The sequence below is a fragment of the Odocoileus virginianus genome, unplaced genomic scaffold, assembly GCF_023699985.2.
Source record: "Odocoileus virginianus isolate 20LAN1187 ecotype Illinois unplaced genomic scaffold, Ovbor_1.2 Unplaced_Scaffold_6, whole genome shotgun sequence".
Classification (NCBI taxonomy): Eukaryota; Metazoa; Chordata; class Mammalia; order Artiodactyla; family Cervidae; genus Odocoileus; species Odocoileus virginianus.
The window spans coordinates 996,138-1,002,125 of record NW_027224268.1 but is presented as its reverse complement, the minus strand read 5'-3'; the positions used below and the strand labels follow the sequence as shown (position 1 = coordinate 1,002,125).

General features: G+C 38.4%; 1 non-coding gene across 1 annotated transcript; it reads left to right on the top strand.

Annotated features, from left to right (window-relative positions):
* The first annotated feature begins 2,737 nt into the window (after window positions 1-2,737).
* On the top strand, window positions 2,738-2,810 carry TRNAG-CCC (transfer RNA glycine (anticodon CCC)). The gene has a single exon. It is a non-coding gene; the product is annotated as a tRNA-Gly (tRNA).
* Window positions 2,811-5,988: the final 3,178 nt, after the last annotated feature.

Here is a 5,988-nt window from a genome sequence, read left to right as displayed (position 1 = left end):
ATGGGTAGAGAGGAGAGGTTTAAGCAAAGGAATGATATCGTCTGACTTTCCATTTGGGTGTTTGTTATTTCTGTGTTGTGCAGTTTGTGAGATTTTAGCTCCCCAACCAGGGATTGAACTCAGGCCCTTGGCAGCGAGAGCACAGAGTCCTCACCACTGGACCACCAGGGAATTCCCTGGCTCTCCATTTTAATAGGATATGTCAAGGCTTCCTTCCTCCATTTAAATCTGACTCCATATAGGATGAGGAAAGTTGCAGTTCTGATTGTAATTTTACCAGAGCCTCTAAAATGTGCCCTTCATTACTCCGAAGCCACGTATAAAGAGAGAATGACCTAAATCAAGCATAGCACAGGAATGGCCAACAATGATCCAAAGAGCTCTACAAATGCTGAAGTAAAAATATAATCCACGATTTAAAAATTTTTCAGTTGTGAAACATGTTCAATCTGTTTAAGATTCTGATTTCTCTGTATGCCACTACTCATGGTAATGTATTCAGTTTGGACCAAGAATAATCCTGGCAACCACCCTGCACATTACCCAGTTGTGGGGTTTCTGGCACCCCAATCCCAGCTCTTGTCCTCCACTGGGGACACATCTAGCATGGCATAGATGACACGTTCAAGTTACTCTAGGAAGACGAATCAATGACAAAGTCCTTTATAAGTGAAATAGAGTTAAATGTAGAAAAATATAGTTAAAATATGAAAACTAAAAGAATGAGTTGCTCAAACCCTCTAACAACACGTGAACATTTTTAAATGCCTTTATAAGTGAAATAGAGTTAAATGTAGAAAAATATAGTTAAAATATGAAAACTAAAAGAATGAGTTGCTCAAACCCTCTAACAACACGTGAACATTTTTAAATGCTGCATGATTTTGGGCAAGATATTTAAATTCACTCAGCTGTTTCTACTTTCCTTAAGTAGGATTAGTAATAATTGCTTTTGAATAAAATAATGTGAAGCAGTAAAAATTAATGAATGAGATTAACCTTGTGAATAAAACCTATATATTCTTTATAAAAAGTAGTATTAAAACTACTCAACTTGAGTTCACAAAGAAAAGAAAACAGGATTTGTTTAGGGAAAAATTTTTACAATATGGATATGCAAATCTGCAATGACTAAATCTTAAGCAGGATAACCCATCTATCTGGAAAGAAACTTAGCTCTGGGAGGGAGGTGATGAAAGGAAATATAGAGAGATGTAAGGCATCTATTTGGATTCTCAACACAAATAAAAAAGTACTATACAAAACTCTGAAAAAAAATTGCCAGGTACCCCAATTTCTAGCCCTCCACACCCTCAATTCTCCTCAAGAGACTCCTGTATAATCCTTTGGGAGGTTTTCTAAATGGCTTTTTTCCCCTTGATCTATTGGAATGTGCTGTGTCAAAGTACTGTATTTGTAACTGTAACCGGAGGTTTTCAGCAATCATTGTACTACTAAAATGAACCTTGGTATTCCCCTTTATAGCTAAGCAGATGATAATCTAGCAGGTAATACTATAATACGTGATGAGAATTTAATATGAGCCTCAGTCACCCTTGGAATGATGGCAATGATATTAACATTGGCAAGCTTCTATCACTTTTGATAGAAGCAAGCAGATTTTAGTTCTTGCATTTATAGATTTAAATTTTCTTCAGTTCTTCAGAAAGCATGTTAGATTACCTGGAATTCTGCTAAATAAAAACCAAAAAGGCTTATCACATGAATTAATTGTTCTACTGCTGTCTTATGGCCCTGTCTTCCCAGGACCTTTGAGTCTTTGCTAGTAACAGCCCCAAGTAATGAAGAGACAGGGATGGGTGACTCATTCCCACATACCTGGCAGACAAGTCACAGGTACCAATCCTCGATACAGGAGAATCTGAGTATCATCAGAATGTGACTGGATGCACAAAGTTCTACCTGTGCATTAACCTGTGAATTAACCTGTCAATCCAACAAAACAGCTTGTCCATCCAGTCAGATAAATTTTTTTAACTGAATTGATACGTAGGCCAGTTGATTCAACAAATATCAACTGGTTCAATGATAAGTCAGAGAATCCAAAAAAATCATTAAAAACATAATCATCATTACCTAATTGAATTAAAGTTATTACTGGGATAGTTACTGAGTTGCCACAAGCTGCTCTGTCTGTCTGTCTCTTCAGGGGTTATATAGGATTATAGCCTATGGGGGGGAAATGAGGGATCACGGTGGTTAGAATTAATGTGTATGGACTTGAATTTTTTTTTCTTTGCAATTACACTAGTGGAGTTTTGTAGGTTTTAATACCTCTGGGCTGAAAATTCAAATAAATACTTCATCTATGTGTAGCTGTGTCCTCCTAGGCAGGCACGCTGTCTACTTCTGAGATTAAGCCAGTATAGTTATGAATTATTCATACAGCAAAATCCTTAAATAAATCTTTATTACTTTTTATGGCCTCAAGTTGAGAAGTTTCACTATCAATTTTAATAAGTAAAAATTGCATTCACAGTGCACATTTTATTCATCCTGCTGTTTTTATTCTTTATTTCATTCTGTTCTCACAATAGCTCTTTGGGCAGATAGGGCAAGTGTTAGTTCCTTTTTAAAGTTAGTCTATTTACATTAAATGGAAATAAGTTATTTCACTGGACTGCTTTCTCTCCACTTTTATGAACCCCTACTTACCTGCGGCCACCCACTTAGTAAATGGTGGTGTTAGGATTAGAACTCAGGCAATATAGGGACTTCCCTGGTGGTCCAGTGGCTAAGACTCTGTGCTCCCAATGCAGGGGGCCCAGGTTCAATCCCTGATCAGGGAACTAGATCCCACATGCTGCAACTAAGAGTTCACATGCTGCAACTAAAAAGATCCTATATGCTGCAAGGAAGATCCCACATGCTGCAACTAAGACGATGCAGCCAAATATATAAATATTTTAAAAATGACTCAGGAATAGAGGTAATACTGTGCATATACCATGTATTAATCTACACTCTGTGAGATCTGGGGCAGCATCCTATCAGTAAACACTTGACTATTTCTGCATTCAATAATATTAAGTACAATAAATAAAGACCATTGAGTACAATAAATATAGATCATAAAGAGTACTATATCTGTTTGGGTCAGGGGTTGCTGTCAGTTCTTAGAGGCTTTTGGATTTTGGAGTTGCAGATTATGAAAGTGTGTTCTCTTAGCCTTGGTGCTCTCTCTCCACCACTGCATGAAGCACTCATCATTTAATACAATAACTATTTAATGCACATTTTATCTCTTATTCCAAGCCTTCTCTGAATAGCAAGCAACCTGTTGGTGGTCAGCAGAGAGAACCATTAAGCCCAAGCATTTTCTCCACCACCTTCATTATGCACAAGAGGCAACTCTTTTCTTTCACTACTGAGAGCTCAACCATACTTTGCACAACATCTCTTAATTTTTCATCACTGGTATCTTTATCTCCCTTTCAATTTCTTCTCTGGATTCTTTAAGAACAGTTAGAGGGACTTCCCTGGTGGTCCAGTGGTTAAGACTCCATGTTTCCAATGCAGGGGGCACAGGTTCAACCCCTGGTTGCTGGGAAGTAAGATCCTGTATGCTGCACAGGGTGGCCAAAAAAAAAAAAAAGTTAGGGAAAGGGGATGAGTAAAATGATAGGGTCATATCACAGAAAAGTCAAGAAGGGAGAATGTCAAAATGTGGGGAGCAGAGAGCCCTACACTGTCAAAAGGGTCAAAAAGATTCAGGAAGTTGAGGACCAAGACACTGTGACCTTGATAACCAGCAATTCACTAGTGACCTTTGAGGGAACAGTTTCTTCAGGGTTATGGGAATGGAGGGCTTCCCAGGTGGCACTAGTAGTAAAGAACCTGCCTGCCAATGCAGGAGACACAAGTAAGACACAGGTTTGATCCCTGGGTCGGGAAAGATCCCCTGGAGGAGGGCATGGCAACCCACTCCAGTATTCTTGCTTGGAGAATCCCATGGACAGAGGAGCCTGGCGGGCTACAGTCCATGGGGTTGCAAAGAGTCAGACATGACTGAAGCAACTTAGCATACGCGCATGGGAATGGAACCCAGAAGGCACAGAGTTAGAGAGCAGATGGATGTTGGTGAAGCCAAGACAATATAGACCAAGGAGCCAGGATTAACAACTTTTGAAGGTCTTCAGAGTTAAGTTCCTTTTACCAGTTCCATGCACTTCCTCACTCTTCCATTAGAATCTGCTTTTCCTCAAGCACTGACAATAAAACACAACCAAAGCTGGTTTTTATTACATTGTCTTCTTTTTGTTTGTTTTCATTAAACTGCTGGCATTACAACAGTTTGTCTTCTAATATTTTACAACATAACTATACAATATTTCTGCTACACCATGGGTTAATATGCTCCTGTGAACTGGCCTGAAGGCTGCCTTATTATGTATGACATATTTACATGGGGAACATCATTCCTAAATTTCAAAGAACTGACTAGGGAACTAACAGCTTGAAACATAGGTTAACTGTCATTTTTGTAGGTCAAAAATGACTGCATAGCAGCAATTTGATCTGGTTCAACTTCCTAAGTCTACAAATGCAACCTTGATATAAATAATGTTGTCATATTAGTTCACTAACTATGGTGGACTATGAACTAAAAGTGGAGGTTGACAGATGGAATCCAGGAGTGGTGAACACATGAGTCTTAACTGAACTTTTGCTAAGTTTTGCAAAAGGGGCCACTTGTTCAGTGCAGCAAGACACTTGACCATGGCACCTTCTAGGCCTGCCTGGCCATCGTGGCTAGTGCTCACCATGGTTCTACACCATGCCCAGGAGCTCTCGTGCCACCCTTTCCAATGGTCTTGGATATGACCTAGCCATGTTCTGGGAATCTACTTTCAGATCGGGCCAAAAGACATCAGACACTTGGGAAAAAAAAAGAAACCCTAGGATCTGTTTCTCTGCATCTGATTAAATGTCTCATCCTACACCCCATACCCCCATGCCCATATTACTGTCATATGTTAACTAATTTTCAAACAAGTATAAGCAACATCAAGGAGTAACTATGGAAAAATTACATCCAGGGACACAGTTGTCATCTCTTTACTAGCCAAACTCTCCCCTACTGTCCAGTACCATGATAAAGACTTGTACCAATTATTTGCCTCCTACTACTGTCCCTTAATGTGTTATTAGACTAATGCTGCACTTTATAAATTGGTTCATAGTCTCTGCCCATAACTAATATAAAATTCGCTTTCAAACAATGCTGTGAAAATACGGAGCAAAATAACTCATTATATAACAACTAGACATTATTCATTCATTCAAACTAAAATTTCCCAAAAAAGAATGGTATTCTCAGCAATAAACTGAATCTTGTCATAAATAATGAACAAATCCCTTCTAGGAAATTCTCTGTTTATATTTTCTGAACCCAGCATCTTATCTTACACAGAGTGTTTCCATTCAATAAATTCTTTAGGCAGGGAGAGAGGGATGGAGGAACAAATGGAGGAAGGGTCAAAGGAAGGTTAGTAGGAAAGAATGAAAGAAAACTTCCATGCATCTGCTTATGTAACTGAAAGAAAACAAGACGCAAAATTAATTAATTAAAAATAAATAAAAAACAAGATGTAAGATGGGAAATAAAATACTAAGTTAAGGGGCCCCATGACTTTTGCAATAAGGACTGGGAATCTGGAGTTTGAGGGATTTTACACTCTTTTTGGTTCTTCACTTGTGTTCTCTCCTATTCCTTGTTCCTTATCCAGGGACGAAAAATGTGTATACTTCACTTGATGATATTAGTATCTGATCATGTATCATCCTAGATACAAGAGTTCACTGCATTCTTTTATATAGCGATGTTTTGGTTAGTCCTTCTGGAAAATGTGGTAGATGAAATTACACCCAAAAAACCAAAACCTACCTGCATTTACATTTCTTCTGTGAAACAAATCCAAATATCACCATTTCAGTTCATTTTTTCTGTAGTGACTTGGTTTTCAC